The sequence below is a fragment of the Callospermophilus lateralis genome, chromosome 7 (assembly GCF_048772815.1).
Source record: "Callospermophilus lateralis isolate mCalLat2 chromosome 7, mCalLat2.hap1, whole genome shotgun sequence".
Lineage (NCBI taxonomy): Eukaryota > Metazoa > Chordata > Mammalia > Rodentia > Sciuridae > Callospermophilus > Callospermophilus lateralis.
Window position 1 is genome coordinate 106525763 of NC_135311.1, and position 16725 is coordinate 106542487.

A 16725-nucleotide genomic window follows, 5' to 3' on the forward strand; every position below is an offset into this window, starting at 1 on the left:
ACATCATTATCCAAAGTACATGTATGAAGACATGAATTGGTGTAAACATACTTTGATACAACCAAAGGTATGAAAAATTGTGCTTTATATGTGTAATAAGAATTTTAATGCCTTCTGCTGTCATTTATTTTTTAATCAATTAAAAATTTGTATTTAATTAAAAGTTTTAATTGAATAAAAGTTTGAATATCTTTAGATTAAATGACTATGGGACCAATCCTAGATTCTGTCAATTTTAACTCTTTAGATCCCATAGTATAACTTCTCTGTATTTAAATATCCTCATTTGTAAAATGGTCATTATGACATCATCTTTATTAGTTTTGATGATTAATTGAGATGACAGATGTTTTACACAGGTCCTGGCATATAGGAAGCACTTAATAGTATTTGTTTTAATTTTAAAATTTGTTCTAATTAGTTATACATGATAGTAGAACACATTTTTCATATTATACATAAATGGAATATAACTTCTTATTCTTCTGGTTGTACCTGATGTAGAGTTACACAGGTCATGTATCCTATATGCACATAGGGTAATAATGTCAGATTCATTCTACTATCATTTCTATCCCCATACTCTCTCCCCTCCCTTCATTCCCCTCTTTTTGGATTAGAACCTCTATTCTACCCCTCACCATTATTGTGAATTGGCATTCGTGTATCAGAAGAAACATTAAGCCTTTGGTTCTTTGGGACTGACTTATTTTGCTTAGCATAATATTCTCCAGATCTATCCATTTACCTGCACATGCCATTAATTCATTCTTCCTTAAGGCTGCAGATACTCTTTTCAATAACTAGGGAATTGGGACTAAAATGTTCCAGTTCATTAATGTTTTATGGCAGCTGGAATGCTGAGATACTCCTAATCTCCCTTTAGTTGAATCTAATGCTGACTTATAGTTATTTTGGAAACGTACTGGCTGATCATACTTATTAATACCTTCTGAAGTGTGGAGAACAATCTGCTTCTTTCAAAAACATTACCACTGTGTCTTTTGAGTTCTTGTATTTGTTTTTATACTTTTCTGATTCTTCTATCAAGCTCTTAACTGTCATTTCTTGTTGCTGTTTTGGTGCCCCCCCCAATCAAAAAATAGTCATGAGTCTCTTCAGTTTTGTTCTTCTAGAGCCCATACTTTCTATACTGTCCCTTCTAAACTTTTTACTTGAAAATATATCATAAAGACATTTGATCGTTGAGAATGTACTGATTACCCAACATATCTTGACAGAATATATGTCAAGATATATTGGGTAATCAGTACCCAACTGATTACCCAACATATCTTTAAGTTCAGCCTAGATACTGTTGGAATCTTGTAAAATGAACTTTGACAAAAACTAATAGAGTATGTGAATGAAAAGGTGGGATGGGCTGGGGATGTGGCTCAAGCAGTAGCGCGCTCGCCAGGCATGCATGGGGCCCAGGTTCCATCCTTAGCACCACATACAAACAAAGATGTTGTATCCGCTGAAAACTAAAAAATAAATATTAAATATCTCTCTCTCTCTCTCTCTCTCTCTCTCTCTCTCTCTCTCTCTCTCTCTCTCTCTCCTGAAAAAAAAAAGAAAAGAAAAAAAGAAAAGGTGGGATGATGGGAGAGCATAGAAGCCAATGAATTCACACAGGGCAGGGTTCTATTCTCACCTGTGAATAATCAAGGTCCAGTTTGGCTAGAACAGCTTTAGAACAGGCAGCACCTAGTCCCTGGAGTAGCTTTAACCTGTGTATATATATTTCAATGAGTACAAAATTAAAAATCAAGACACTAGAAGCACAAGCTATAGAAGGAAAAATAGATATATGGGACTCATCAAAATTAAGAGTCTTGCGCGTCAAATGACACCATCAAGCAAGTAAAAAGACAACTAACGGAATGGGAGAAGATGTTTGCAAATTATTTCTCTGTTAAGAAGTTTATATCTAGAATATAAAAATAACATTTACAACTAAAAATAAACAAGATATATAATTCAATTAGAAGTATGGAAAGAGACTGAGTAGACATTTCTCTAAAGACACAAATGGTCACTGAGTACATGAAAAGATGCTCAGTATCATTAGTCATTAGAGAAATGCAAATGAAAACCACAGTGAAAAACTCTCTTATACATTAGGATGGCTAAAACAGAAAGAAAAAAGTCACCAGACAATAACAAGTGTATGTGTAGTTATATATGTGTACACTTTTTCTCAACTGCTATTTCTTTTTTAACAGTCTGCATAAACTGAGCCACATGGTGCCTTAGTTATATTTTGTTTCACTGTGATAGCATTTTACAGTATACTATGGCCTTTACCATAGTATTACCTGCCTCATTTGATCCTTGCAACTTTTTAATGTTGGCAGAGTAGTTTATTATTTTCTTGTTGTGGAAGACAAAGCAGCTCAGGCTCAGAGATGTTAAGTGACTTGGCCAAAATATCTTATAAATGAATAAACTAGGACTTCAGTTCATGTTTTTTTTACAGTAATCCATGCTACTCCTCAGATAATGCTGTCTTATATTTAACTGCAATGTTTAGATGGCCTTGAAAATAGCACATTCATCTATATAATTTTGTTTTAAACTTCACAACCGCCTTATGAAGTGAATAGGTCAGATAATGGTATATTCATTTTTTATTTGTTCTAATTAGTTATACAGGAGAGTAGAGTGCATTTTGACACATTGTACACAAATGGAGCACAACTTATCATTACTCTGGCTGTTCTTGATGCAGAGTCACACTGGTTGTGCGATCATACATATATATAGGGTATTAATTTTACCCCCACACCCCCTCCCCTTCCCTCCCAGTAATGACAATGATATAGAGAAAAAGGATATGGAGGTGAAAGACAAAGATGGTGTCACTGATAGGAACAGTGACATAGTAATTTTCTTCTGTATGCATGTAATCTGGGTTAGTAAATCTATACCAAGCAAACCTGTATAAGTTAGAATCCATCACCATTAGTTATCACCTCAGCGATAAGTGGATAGGCCAAATATCTTACAGTAGGAGAAGATGGACTGGCAAGACAAAAAGCCTAGAACTAAATTAATTCCCGGGGACAAGACAGAAAACAAAAAGAAATAATTATATAACTAAAAAGCAAACTAGAACTTTTCAACTTAAAATAAGTTATATACTGAAGTACATCATAGTGTTCAGGCCACTTTAACTCCCTTAGACTGGTAAATTTATAAATAAGAGAATTTTACTTCTCACAATTCTGTGGAGATCAAAACACTGGCAAATATCATGTATCTCTGTTTCAAAGATATCAACAGTTTGCTAAGTCTTCACATGGCAGAAGGGATGAATACTATGCTCTCATGTTGTGGGAGAACAGAAGAGCAAAAAATGGCAAAAATGGAAGAGACTTGTTTCCTCAGACCCTTTTAGGAGGTGTCTCAGTCATCTTTATGTTTCTATGAACAAAATACCTGACAGGAACAACTTAGACAGGGAAAGTTTACTGTGCCTATGGTTTCAGAGTTTCAGTCCAAGCTTAGCCATTTCTATCACTTTCAGCATGAGGTGAGATAAAACATCATGGCTGAGGGGTGGCAGAAGAGGAAAGCTGTTTACCTCACAGCCCAGTCAAGAAGCAAAGAGAGGGCAGGGGAGAGAGGCCACAGGGAAGATGAACCTTTCCAGGCCATGCCCCAGCAACCCACCTCCTCTAGCCATGTCTCACCTGCCTACAGTTATGACCAAATCATTCCATTTAATCACCCCAATTTTATATGCACTTTTCTGACCAAACTGCAAGTGTTCAGGCCCTTGAATGCTTATAAATGTTTTAAAATGCTTTATCTCTGTTTTCTGCTCCATATTCTCACAGTACACCTGGGTAAAAGCCAATAGCAGTAGCTGTACCACATTCTGAATGCTGTGCTGGCTTGCAAAAATTCCCTACTAGATTAAATAGTCCATTGCTTTTAAATTTTGCCTTAGACAAAGTCTTAGGGCATGGGCAAAATGTAGACAAATTCTTTGGCAGACTGTAACATGAATGGCCTCTATTCCAATCCCCAGTATAGTCCTCAGTTCCTTTTGAAATCTCAGGAGCACAGTCCATGTTTCTATCAGCATTCTGGTCTTCTGAGCTTCCACCAAACTTACCAGTTAAGCTCTGCTTTCAACATTCTAAGGTTTCTTCATCTTCTCATCTCTAGATTTTTCTAAACTCCTCCTATAAATCAGTTACAAATGCTTTTAAACCATATGGTCAGGTATTATCACAGCAATAACTCCACTCTTGTACTAATTTCTGTGTTTGTGTTGTGGCACTGTGACCAAAATACCCAAAAAGAACGACTTAAAGGAGGAATAGTTCTAGAGGTTTAGTCCATGATCAGCCATCTCTGTTGCTCTGGCCTAAGGTGAGGCAGAATATCATGGTGGAAGGGCATAGTAGAGGAGTGCCACTCCATTCAGAGCACACACTCAATAACCCATGTCCCCCAGCCATATCCCATCTACCTACAGTGACCACCAATTCAGTCCAATCAAACAAAAACGAACTGATTAGGTTACAGCTCTCACAATCCAATCATTTTACCTCTGAACATTCCTGAATTAACAGAAGAGCTTTGGTGGGGGGCACCTGATATCTAAACCATAACAGGAGGGCACTAGCCCTCATAGCCTGATTGCCTTTCATGAGACCATACCTCTTAATACTATTGCATTGGGGATTAAGTTTCAACATGAATTTTAGAGGAATGCAAACATTCAAACTATAGCAAGGTATAATTGATATACAATTGTCTTATTCCATTTAGGCTGCTAAAACAAAATACCATAAACATGGTAGCTCATACCAAAGAAATTTATTCTTCACAGTTTTGAATGCTAGGAAGTCCAATAACAAGGTACCAGCAGATTCAGTATCTGGTGTGAGCCTAGTTTCTCATAAATGGCTCCTTCTCACTGTGCCCATACATACTGGAAGGAATGTAAGGTCTCAGGCTTCTTTTATAAGGACACTAATTTCATGACTTTACTCCCTTCTGGAGGACCTATCTCCTAATATCATCACTTTGGGAACTAGGACTTCAGCATATGAATTCTGGAGGAACATAAAGTTCAAATCATCACAATAATAAACTACACATATTTACAGGATGCAATCTAATAAATCTGGATATAAGTAGATACCCATAAGCTCATCATAAAAATTGAGATAATTAACATATTACTCTCTCCACCCCCTGCAACTTTGATCCCAGCACTGTCCCCAAGTAACCCCTGCTAACTGAAGAATATTTTTAAAATCTCTAAATAGTGACTGCTCAACTATTTGGAATGCTATGGAGAAATCAAATAAAACAAGTACATTGAAGAACCTTTAAAATGGGCTATCTGGAGAAATCACTGAGAATAATTTCAGTGGTAGAAGACTTACTGCTAGGGGTTATGAAGCAAATAGATGGTGAGAAAAAGGAGACAACAACTTTAGACTCTGAGGAGGCTAAAATTTCTTCAGGGAGTGATTTTGCAGTTAGTTGTAGGACATTACAAATGAATGGGAATTCCATAATATTGAGCATTCACTATCTGTTATATCCATGAAGGAGAAAAGGGAGACCTTGGAGTCCTAAGAAGTAACCAGCCCAGAATGCACGAGCAGTTTTATATAGAACAATCATGTAACCTACTGTGGGTGCAGTAAAGGCAAAAGAATGCTAGGGAATACAGGGTGTGAAAAGATAGCTGTCTTCAAGTGGTTACCTAGAAAGAGAGTTCAAGATTCAAATCCAACAAGCTCAAGAAATCGGTTTGTGAAATATCAATACTCTGCGTGTTGAAGGTTGGATAGGAATTCTGAGAAGAATCTCTTAAGACTGGAGCCCAAGTAAACTTTTGAGTAGAGGTTGGACTTTAATATTCCAGTGGGAAGAATAGTAAAGGTAGTGTCAGGCACTTAGTGTAGTGTTGCCAATCACAGTCTTATCATTATTGCATGGCAATTTTTTGATAGATAGGACAAGGACTATTGTATCAATAAGAAAAGGCTGTGAAAACTTGTGTCTTTTAGAGCTTTATTTTGATTTGTGTAAGCTCACTATTTTTATTAGGACAGCCAGCTAATACTCAAATGCCCATCCATCCATCCATCCATCCATCTATCCATTCATTCATTCAATATTAAGAGCCCACAGTCTACAGTACTGAAAATCTGAAGTAAGAAAACCTTCATTACTATCATAACAAAGCTTTCCTTTCTTGTGGATTAAAAAAGCACCTGTGCCAGCTGGAATTATTGGAATGTACATGGTGCAGTGGGAAAATCTGGAAGAAACGCCCAGTCTAGTCTATGAGGGAATGGTGAATATCGATTTGTAGAATGTTTCGTTAAGTAGAGACTTCTCTCTCACACATGCAAGACCTTCTTTGGATCTAAGTTGGTTAAGGGACTTCCCATCCCACTAGATAGCACACTCCTTAAGGATAGGCATTGTTTTTCATTTATCTCTATAACACTCATGCATTGTGCTCTGCACACATTTATATTTAAGAACGTTTGCTTTTCTGAGTTGAAACAAAACATCAGTGCATCCAATGTGAAACCCTTTATAGCAATTTTCAGCCCATTGAGAATAAAGCTTTTTGTTATCCTTGAAATTAAAATCCAAAGGTGACAATAATTCCAGCATATAAGACTACATGACATTTCTAGTTCAAATGGGTTTTTTCCTCACTTCTTAAGAACACTTTTGTCTGATTTATCCTGTTGATTACATGCCCTGAATGATTAAATCCAAAGTTAGCACATGCAGTCTTTGTGAGTCTGTCCTTCTCTGTGAAATTCTAAGAACTTTATGGAAATAGACAAGAACAGTGAAGGGATGCTGGGAGAGAAAAGGAAGCTACCCTATAATCATGTTTATTGTTTTTATAATAGGTCTATAGAAATTATGAATGAAGCTATTTTATTAATGGGAATTTTAATTATCCACCATGGTGAAGGGTGAGGCAAAATATCTCTCAGCCCCACTAATTAATATGGGTATTCAATGGCTGTTAATTAAGGACAAAGGGGACCAAAGGAATACAATCTACTCTTGACTCTGATGAATGCAAAGTCAAACCAATAGCTTATTTCCGAATTAACATGAATGATAAAAAGTCAAACTCAGACTCAAGCCTTTTCCCCTCAGGGAACCATAATTTTCCTGTTTAGACAACAGAATAAAGGGCTCATCTGTGCTCCCAGGAACAAAGCCCAGAACTGCAGGTCCTGAGGAGACAAGGGAGCTATGGATTATTTTGTGAGACTTGCATCTCAATAGGCAGCCAGACCTGCTTTAGCCAGCAGCCTGTGCTTATCCTAGAAACTGTGTGCAGCTTCAAATTCATGGGCAGGTCTCAGCCATGTTGGTCTAATGGAACCCACCTTCTTTACCCTAGGTACACATCCTGTTAACCTCTTGACAACCCTGCCCACCTGCCTTCTCACAGCTTTGTGTGGTTCTGTGAAGATCAACATGCAATGCACACTAGCAATCTGTCTCTCTTGAAGCAATTGTGTTTGAACTTGCCATATGCCACAGTTAATATCCCTAGTCTTTAGAGGAAAATAAAAGGGGAGAATGAATTATTGTAATAGGAGTATCTTATTTAAAAAGTGGGGAAGCATTAAGAGAAAAGAGTATGGGTTTTGGAAACATACAGACATTTTACCACTGAATAGATTAGTGACCTTGGGCCCGAAGCCTTAGTTCTCTTATCAAAAATATTTGGATGTTAAAATCCATTTTTGGCTGAGTGTGGTGGCATGCCTGTAATTCCAGTGACCCAGGAGCCTCAGGCATTAGGATTGTAAATTTGAGGTCAGCCAGAGTATCTTACATAGATCCTGTTTCAAAATAAAATAAATAAATAAATAGGGGGTTGGAAGGTGGCTAAGTGGCAGAGCACTCCATGGGACAATCCCCAGAACCACAAAACAAACAAAAACTGTGTTAGATTTTTGTCTCTGTAATGAAATACCAGAGAAAACATAGAAAAGAAAACACTGTTTTGGTTGTTTGGCTCATAGTTTTAGAGGTTTCAGTTCATGGTTGACTGGTTCCATTGCTCTGGATCTGAGGTGAGACAGCAGAGCTATTCATTCCTTTCTTCGTTCATTCACTCATTTGTCCAATGAACATTACCAGTCCTAGCCTATATGCCAGAACAAGGTGTTCATAGTCTAGAATTAACAAAAACATCACTGACAATTGTAAGAAAAAGGTCAATCAGTAGCTTGAGAATGCTGTGTGATAAAGGAAATTTTCTCTTTTGGTCTCTCCCTTTTACTCTCCATTCTAATCCATTGCATTCTATTTAATTCTCAGATTTATGACACTCCTCTGATTTGGAAGTTTTTGTGGATATTCACTGCAGAGTAAAAAAAATATATGACTACATGCATAGCTACTCTCCTCTGCCCTCCTGGGTAGACATTGCTAATTAATCATAATACTTCTGCTGAATCTGGATTCAATCTCAGAAACCTTCCCAACAGAGTGCTTCAGAAAGCACTTGACAGTTGATCAGAGTTGATACTAAAGTCTATGACCCCTTGGAATGATATTCTCATTGTGTTCTTTGTGATTTTATTCCTTGGATATGAAAAGAGGATTGAAAACTTTGAACTCCTTTTAAATCAACAAGCATTCATATTTTACAAATTAGAAAACTAAAGTTCAGAGAGGTTAAAATGCTTGATCAAAGTCACATGTAGTAAGTCCAGGGATTTGGAATTAATATTTTATTTTCAAATCTAATTTTCTTACTGACACACCAAATTGCTTTTAAATTTTGTGTTACCTGGGATCTGTGTATCATTCTGCACAAGTTTCATGTCCATCTACTTATTCATTTCAGTTATTGTTGTTGTTGTTCATTCAAGAAGAATGCAGGTGATGGAAATAGGGAGTATTACTCAAGTATACACACACACACGCACACACACGCACACACACATATATATGTGTGTAATTTATTTATTTCATATATATGTGTGTGTATGTGTGTAGACTAAAACTTGTCTGAGGGCAGGGACTGTATTCTTGCTCACCATTAAACCCCAGTACTCAGCATAGTGCCGTTTTACAGTGTTTGTTTAATCCATCAGAAACTGATCTATGTAGAGTGGGTCAGCAACTAAGTAAAGAGACAAGAAAGGCAATAACACTTCACCTGGTGTGGTTTCTAATATTTTGTAAGCGCACAGTGTTTGCTAGGTAGTACTGAGTTCATTTTGCTATGGGAATTCTCAGGAGATCCCCTTTATCCATCAAAGGGAAAGGAGCACTGAGCTGCAGATACAATAATGAACTGATGAAAGGGGTGAAAGACCACAGAGCAGCTCTTGCTTATATAAATTCCAATTGAACATGCGCTTTCCAATTTTTCCACATTTAATCAATTAAAGGGTGAAAATTCAACATCTATGTAACATTTGATCCAAATATGAAAATTTATTATAGTCAAAAAAGGACAATTTGTTATTCAACAACATCCAAAGATGACCAAGCCACTTAAAGATTAGGTGCATTAATCCCCTCATTCTGTGATTAAGAGACTTAGACAGGGCTTATTCCACTTTATCCCACTCTCTTAGGTAAGTATCCACCCTTAACCTCCAAAGACTGCCATGCTTGAAGCTCATTTCCATGTGGAAAGAACAATAAAATGTTCAAGCCCGCAGTTATGGAAAAAAGACTGATATATTCCCTAAGTTTGAGAAGGGTTTTTACACAGTTTAGGGATCAACACTTGACATAAATGACACAGAGTATGAAATATTTATTAAGACCAAAAAAAGACATCAAAATAATATTACTGAATCTGATAATGATAATTATACTGATGTTTATTATTATTTCTTTTTGACTGATTAGAGAGCTGTGTTGTTTTCTTAGTGCAATTCAGCATTCCATTCTCAACACTGGATCTTCTGTATCTCTATCTATCTAATTTCCAGAATGTTTGACAATAACAGCCAAGGCCAGACAATCGGTTCTTCTTCAGATTTGCTTAGACTCTCTCAGCTCTCCTTCTATCATTCTGTCTGTACCTTTCCATTCTCTCCATCCCCAAGCCCCCAATCATTGAATGTTGGGATAATACAAGATTTTATAGTTTGTTTTGAACTGGATGTCATACTTGAACTCATTCTAAATCTTTATCTCCTCATATTATCATATATATTTTCTTTCTCTAGGTCTGTGTTTCTAATACTTCCAGTGGGACATTCACCAGAGAACTTCAGTTCACTGGACAAAAGAGAAGTCTTCATTTCCCTATTTCCCATTTATTCACCCAATCTAGAAAGCTTAGCTTTCTTGATGTCTCATTCTCCTTCACTACTCACATACAATCATGTGACCAAATCCAGTTAAACAAACAACCAGCAGTTAGACTTCTTTGCTTTTACTCATGATATTTCCTTCACTTGAAACTCTAATAAAAATTTAGCTCATTTTACAAGAGTTAGCTACAGAATTGACACTTTTATAAGTCTCTCTTGATACTCCTAAAGGAATTAATAATTTCTTATTTTTAAATTTGAATTTCCTAGTTTTATTTGAAATATCCCTCCGTCAGTAAAATGTAATTGACACTTTAGGTATGCATATACATGTAAATGTCTTCCAACAAATTGTAAAATTGAGGATTTGCTCTTATTCATTTGTTCTGTGGAATATTGGACTTTCAATAAATATGTCCTGTCATGAAAAAAAAAAAAAGAAAGGGGTGAAAGAATGCACCACTTATGGACTGGTATGTGCAAAGACTGGGAGGGATTCAAGAGCTTAGCACATTTGGGAAAATGTAAGTAAGTGAAATGAGATGATGTAAACATGAGCCACATAGTGAAGGGCTTTCTGCCTGAGGATTTTGACTTATTTTGAAAGATATTTTGGATCCATTGAAGAGTTTCTAGCAAAGGAATGACATAATGAGATTTGTGTTTTAGAACTAGTTTTCTGAAATCATAGTTTACATTTTTTAACTTATTATTTTTAACAACAACTCAGCAAGAGATCTTAAACATTTGACTTTCATAAATGTTTAACTTTTATTATTGTCAGTGCTGGAGCCAATAGATGATTGTGTGTCTCTGCATATGTATATGTATGAAAAGCAATATTAGCAATAACATTTTCCTTAATTAATTTTCCCATGACTGAATTCCTATTTGAATATTCATTCTTACAACAGTGCAGTGTGTTGTGATGTACTTCGGCAAAATTAACTCCACGAGCTCTTCTTTCCAATTTTAATATTCCGTTGGGTTTTCTATTCCTGAAAACTCATTAGTATCTGAGTGCAGTGCTGAAGAGAAACAAGAGAGGCGTATTGTGTGAATGTGAGTTAGAGAAAAGAGACAGCTGGCACGAGAATTTTCTAATAAAACCCCCCAAAGGCTGCTGTGCCTTAACCAAAAGAGGGTGGGGGGAGAGGAAGGGAGAAGTGGAGTGCTTTTAGCTTTTCCTTTATACTAAAGGTTCTGAATCTTATTCACACCTCCTATGAATGCTAGCAAAAACCAAATTGTACTCACCAAAACCTTCTTGGAGCCATGCCAAAGTCTTAGTATATTTTCAAATTTTCTGGTGTTGTGAAAAATTTGTAAGAATATTCTTCTCACCACATGGACATATATTAAAATAAAGGACATAATTTCAATCTCCAGAAGTCATTTCTAACAATATGTCTCTTGACTACATTTTCCTCCTATTCTGATTCAGTCAGTGTATGTAATTTAACCATAAATTTACACCCGTGTTTTCCCACTTGCATGTTTTTATTTATGATTATTTCTTCCTAGAATGCTTTTCTTACTATCTTTATGTATTGACATTGTAACCATCTTCCATGGCCAAATTCAAATGTTTTGCCCTTCATGAAAGCTTCCATAAGCCTCACAAGTAGATTTGAGTTCTTATTCTTAAATCTGTGGTACCCATGTCAGAAGTTCTAAGTCCTTTGGCCATTTTTTTGTGTATACACCCTCTTATCATTAATGATAAATAATTAGCTGTTATTTACTGAGCAACTGCAATGTTCTAGAATTGATATCATTATTACCATGAGACTTAGTACTATTATTACCATTTTACAGATGAGGAAGCTGAGATTCATAAAGGCTCATTAAGTTGCTCAAGGACACACAGTACAAGAACAACCAAATTTTGTACTTTTGGTGTGAAAGGATGACTATTAAAAATTCACAGCCTGTAACTACACTGGCCAGCTTTCCTGCCTTATTTGCCCAGTGTGGAAAGATGGTAGGGTAAGGCATATTTGAGACTAAACTTATAGGATGGATAGACTAGGAGTTTTTCTTTTTTTAAAATTTTTTATTTGTGTTTTTGGACACAATACCTTTATTTCACTTGTTTAATTTTTTATGTGGTGCTGAGGATCGAACCCAGGGTCTCACATGTGAGAGGCAAGCACTCTACCGCTGAGCCACAACCCCAGCCCTAGATTAGGAGTTTTGAAGGCAAAGCTTGGATAGAGAATATTCCAAGTACAAGGGAGTATGAATGAAGAACTAAAAAAATATGTATGTATTGGGCAGGACAGAAGGTGCTGGGGAGCAATGACATATCAAGTTGGCTGCCAAGAATTCTATGAAGGAGGGAGAAGAAGACATAAGACTGGAAGGTGAAATTATAGTAAGTTTGTGACAGGTTAATGGTAGGGAGAAGAAGGGAACCATAATCACAGGGCCAGGAATGGAGGGAGAAGACAAGGCTCTACATGGAGACAGGATTACATGGAGCAGAAGCAGATCACATGCTGGGGAATAGGGCTAGAAAGTCCACAGGTAAGTTTTAAGAGTGCCACCTGAGCACTGTCTGGTATAGAGACAGAAGAGTTGAGGCTGATTTGATGTTGATTTTCCTGACAGAAGGAGGGATCCTTAAATACCTGCAAAAACAGGATTGGATCAAGGAAGAGACTTTAAGGGAGGGAAGAGATGTGAGGGCACAGAACTACGCAGAACATTGCATAATCCAAGTAAAATCAGTCCCCAAACTGGGTCAGGAGGCAGAGAGGTGTGAGGGGGAAGTAGCGAGAACTTCCTTCGTGTTTTTAATGTGGTAAGACTGTTTTAGTTCAATGTGAGGCATGATCAGGAAGAACATATGTCCAAGTTTCTCTTGTTTTGAAGTGTTGATTGGTATAACTAAGAGAATGCTAAAATAGCTCTATAGACACATTGAAACATTTCTAAAGTAACATCATAGCCTATTCTGAGGGTGTTGAAGGGGGAAAGAAGGTTTGTTATATTCTTATGATGACATGTTAGTGGTCCATCATTAACTTTGGACAAGTAGTACACCTCCAGCCAGACTTTGTGGATCTCTCTTTAGTAAACATGGAATTTATATAAGAGTTGTGGTGCTTTGCTTGTAAATGGCTTGCTTATAGTGTTGTGCCAAGGATCTGCCTTCTATGGTTACTTTGTATGCCCTTTTCTGTAAAATCTATTATGTTAAGAGGAATTTCTATGGTGAAAGGAACAAGGTCTGTCTTCCTCAATGCCATGTCCACAAAGCCTAATAGGTGTGGATATGGGTTAGTTGAATAAGTGAAGCACAACACTAGCAAATCCTGTATTTACTTCCTGGTTCTATCACATAAATATTAGCAGGAACTTCTAGGCAAATCATGAAAAGTTCCTCAGTATCTGTCAAATGATAAAATTATGTCTGTCCTGTTCAATTCACAGGATTCTTGTCAGGATCAAATACATATGAAAACACTCAGAAGAACATTATGGTTAACACAAGGAGATAAAGGGAGGGAGCCATTACAATCTGTGCCTGGGTGCCAGGTACTTAAGCTCCAACACCATGCTTAAATCTCATGACAGGTTTAAATGACATTATCACTACTCCCATCTTTCAAATGAGACATTGAAGCTTATAGAATCTATGGTCACACAATTTAGTAAGTGTCAAGTCAAAAGTGGCAGAGACTCTTCCATATGACTTTTCAAAATCCCGTTTAATATCCTATAGTGTGCAAATGTGAAGTGATTGTATTGAAAATACTGACATTTAAATGTAAACTTTTATACAAACCTATCATAGAAGGTCAAAGTCATTCTTAAAAGACACAGCAGTAGCACCTGACTTTGTCTAGGAATGGATATCTTTGCCCTAATTGGCATCATGATGCCTAGCAACTTGCTTCCCAGTTCCCTTGCATATATGTCATCTGGAACTAAGGTCATAGTGTTTTTGCAAACACAGATTTGATCTTCTGGTGCTATTTTTCCTCATTTATGTTCAGCTCTCCATTTAGTGATGCACATTCAGTGTGTCAGTTTCAAAATCATTTTGCTTGTGTACACTACATTTGGTGTAAATCTGTTTTTACCCTCTTTTTTGCATTATTCTTCCTAGAGCAATTAGAATAGCCTTCAGTGGTTCTAGTAAGAGCACAACATGTGCTAAGTGAAGGAGAAGTACTATATTTGTGTGAGATATGTGTGGAATCCTAGCTATGTCCTTATACAGCTTGTAGTCATGGGACTCTCAGAAACTTGGCCTTCCTCTGTGGAGCAGTGACAAAAGCACAATGTTATGAGAAGCATATCAGAGTTTCAGCATTTGCAAAAGTCGAGTCATTGCAGTTCTATATCTGGCACCCTATAAATGTTAGTTTCTTTTCTTTTTCTCTGTATCTTTGGTGTTTGGAGTAATTGCTAATAATATCAAGAAATTTGGGATCTAGTCCTAGACCTTAAGGTCGTCTTGCTGGACCTCAGTTTCTTCATATGTAATAAAGTAGTTCAGCTAGTTAGTCAATATTTGTAATGTTATAATTTTGTTTAGGTCCCATATTTCTCAAAAGGAAACATCTACCACATGTGTTGTGCTATGTTTAGGAGAGCTCTAAGAATAATGAAAATAACTCATTCAGCTTTGGAGAAGGTGGGTTGGGGACCACAGAGTAAGAAGTTGGAGTTTTCCTTGGGACGACAATGCTTGAGTTGACTCTCAGAGAAATATAAGAGCTGCCTAAACACAGAAAAGAATGGAATATTTATCAGTTCATGTAAAGCCTGAAGGCGAGACCACAAGAAATGTTCGGAAAACTTCAAGTCTGTCAGTAGAAGTGAAATGTGACACAGTTATGTAGATATACATGCATGTATTCTGAAGGTGGGGAAGCAGAGGAAAGAGGACAGAGACCGTATAGTACCAAGGAGCTTGGACTTCATCTCAAAGCTGATAGGAACTTTGAAGGGGAGATAGGCATAATCAAGTTTGACTACTAAAATAACCCTTTTGTGACTATGGATTATGAGAAGCCAAACAATGTCAGGCAGATGAGTTTGGAGAAAATTGCAAGGGTCTCAGGATGAGCATGGTATATTTGTGGGTAGTGAGGAAGCCAATTGCTGTAGTAACTGTGATTGTGTGCTGAGATGAAAGAAAAATGAGAAAAGCCAGACCAATGAGGACAAAATCAGACTCTCAAACAGAACTAGAAGAAGGCAGAACATTTTATGATTCTATAATTGGTGTGAAATTACAAATAGAAACCAGTTTTAAATATATATGGTAAGCAAAGATTAAGTAACCCCCAAATTTCCTCAGAGATAGAGTTGTATTTCTAATATCTATGCAATACTTAGGTTGAATGTAAATATAATAAAAACATCACATTGTGGCCAGGACACTTCCTGGGATAGAAAAATTGCCCTCTACAGCAGGAGTTTGATGGTTTTTAGTGGAATAAATGATGGGATTGTTTAGAAAGTAAATAGTCTGCTTTCTTGATGGTCACTGCCATTTTTTGTCACTCATTAACAGAATTATACCCCTTTTACTAATTCTCTTCTTTAACTACATCAGTCAAATTCCGAAGTGTGAAAATGGAAGTACAATATTTCAATCCAGAAGTATTTACTGACTATCTGTCATTTCTTGGAAGGCAGCCAGGTCTCAAGGAAGAAGGGATAGAGTTGTTAGAGGAACTAAATGAAATTGTATGAATAATTGTATGAGGCATGTGAGGTGCCTAGCACAGTGTCTGGCATTGGAAAGCTTATTCCACTTTTTATACCCCGTGGCAGACAAGGTTCAAATGGTGAATAAAGAACAGCTTGTACCCACTGAATTTATAGCCTCATTAGAAAGATGAGATAAAACTTATAAAAATAGCCTTTCTATGCCTCACAGTTTACAAATCACTTTCACATCACTATTCCAATAAATTTACTAGGGCAAGGCATATTATTAGTCCTTTTAAACAGATGAGGAAACCAATGCTCAGGAAGGTTAGTTAGCTGAATAAGACCTAGTTGTTACCAAGGGATAGAATGGGTTTACCAGGTTCTAGATTATGGTTCTTTTCATTACATATCCATGCAGTTTAGGATAGTATCTAGTACTCACACTGTGGTAGGTACAAGACACCATATATAATAAAGTATAGCCTGCACATAAGAGGACTTGTAGTTTATAGTTTTATTGTACAAACAGTGACAAGGGAACCCTAAAGAGGAAAGGTTTATTCTGCCTGGAATTCTGCAATCCACTGCCCTTTTCTACTATCTTTCAGGATCTACCTGAGAGAATGGTCATTCTTTGTCTTCTGCCTCTCTTCCACCTAGGGTGAGATTCTAATAATACCCTAGCAATTGGTATAATCTATTCATATTTCTAGTCCCATTCTCTTAGTCTGATTACTGTTTA

The 16725-nt window shown here is 36.7% G+C and overlaps 1 protein-coding gene across 1 annotated transcript in view; it reads left to right on the forward strand.

The window, feature by feature from the left end:
* Positions 1-16725, forward strand: part of Agbl4 (AGBL carboxypeptidase 4) — a 1194123-nt gene that overhangs the window by 565390 nt on the left and 612008 nt on the right. The gene's annotated exons all lie outside the window — the stretch shown is intronic.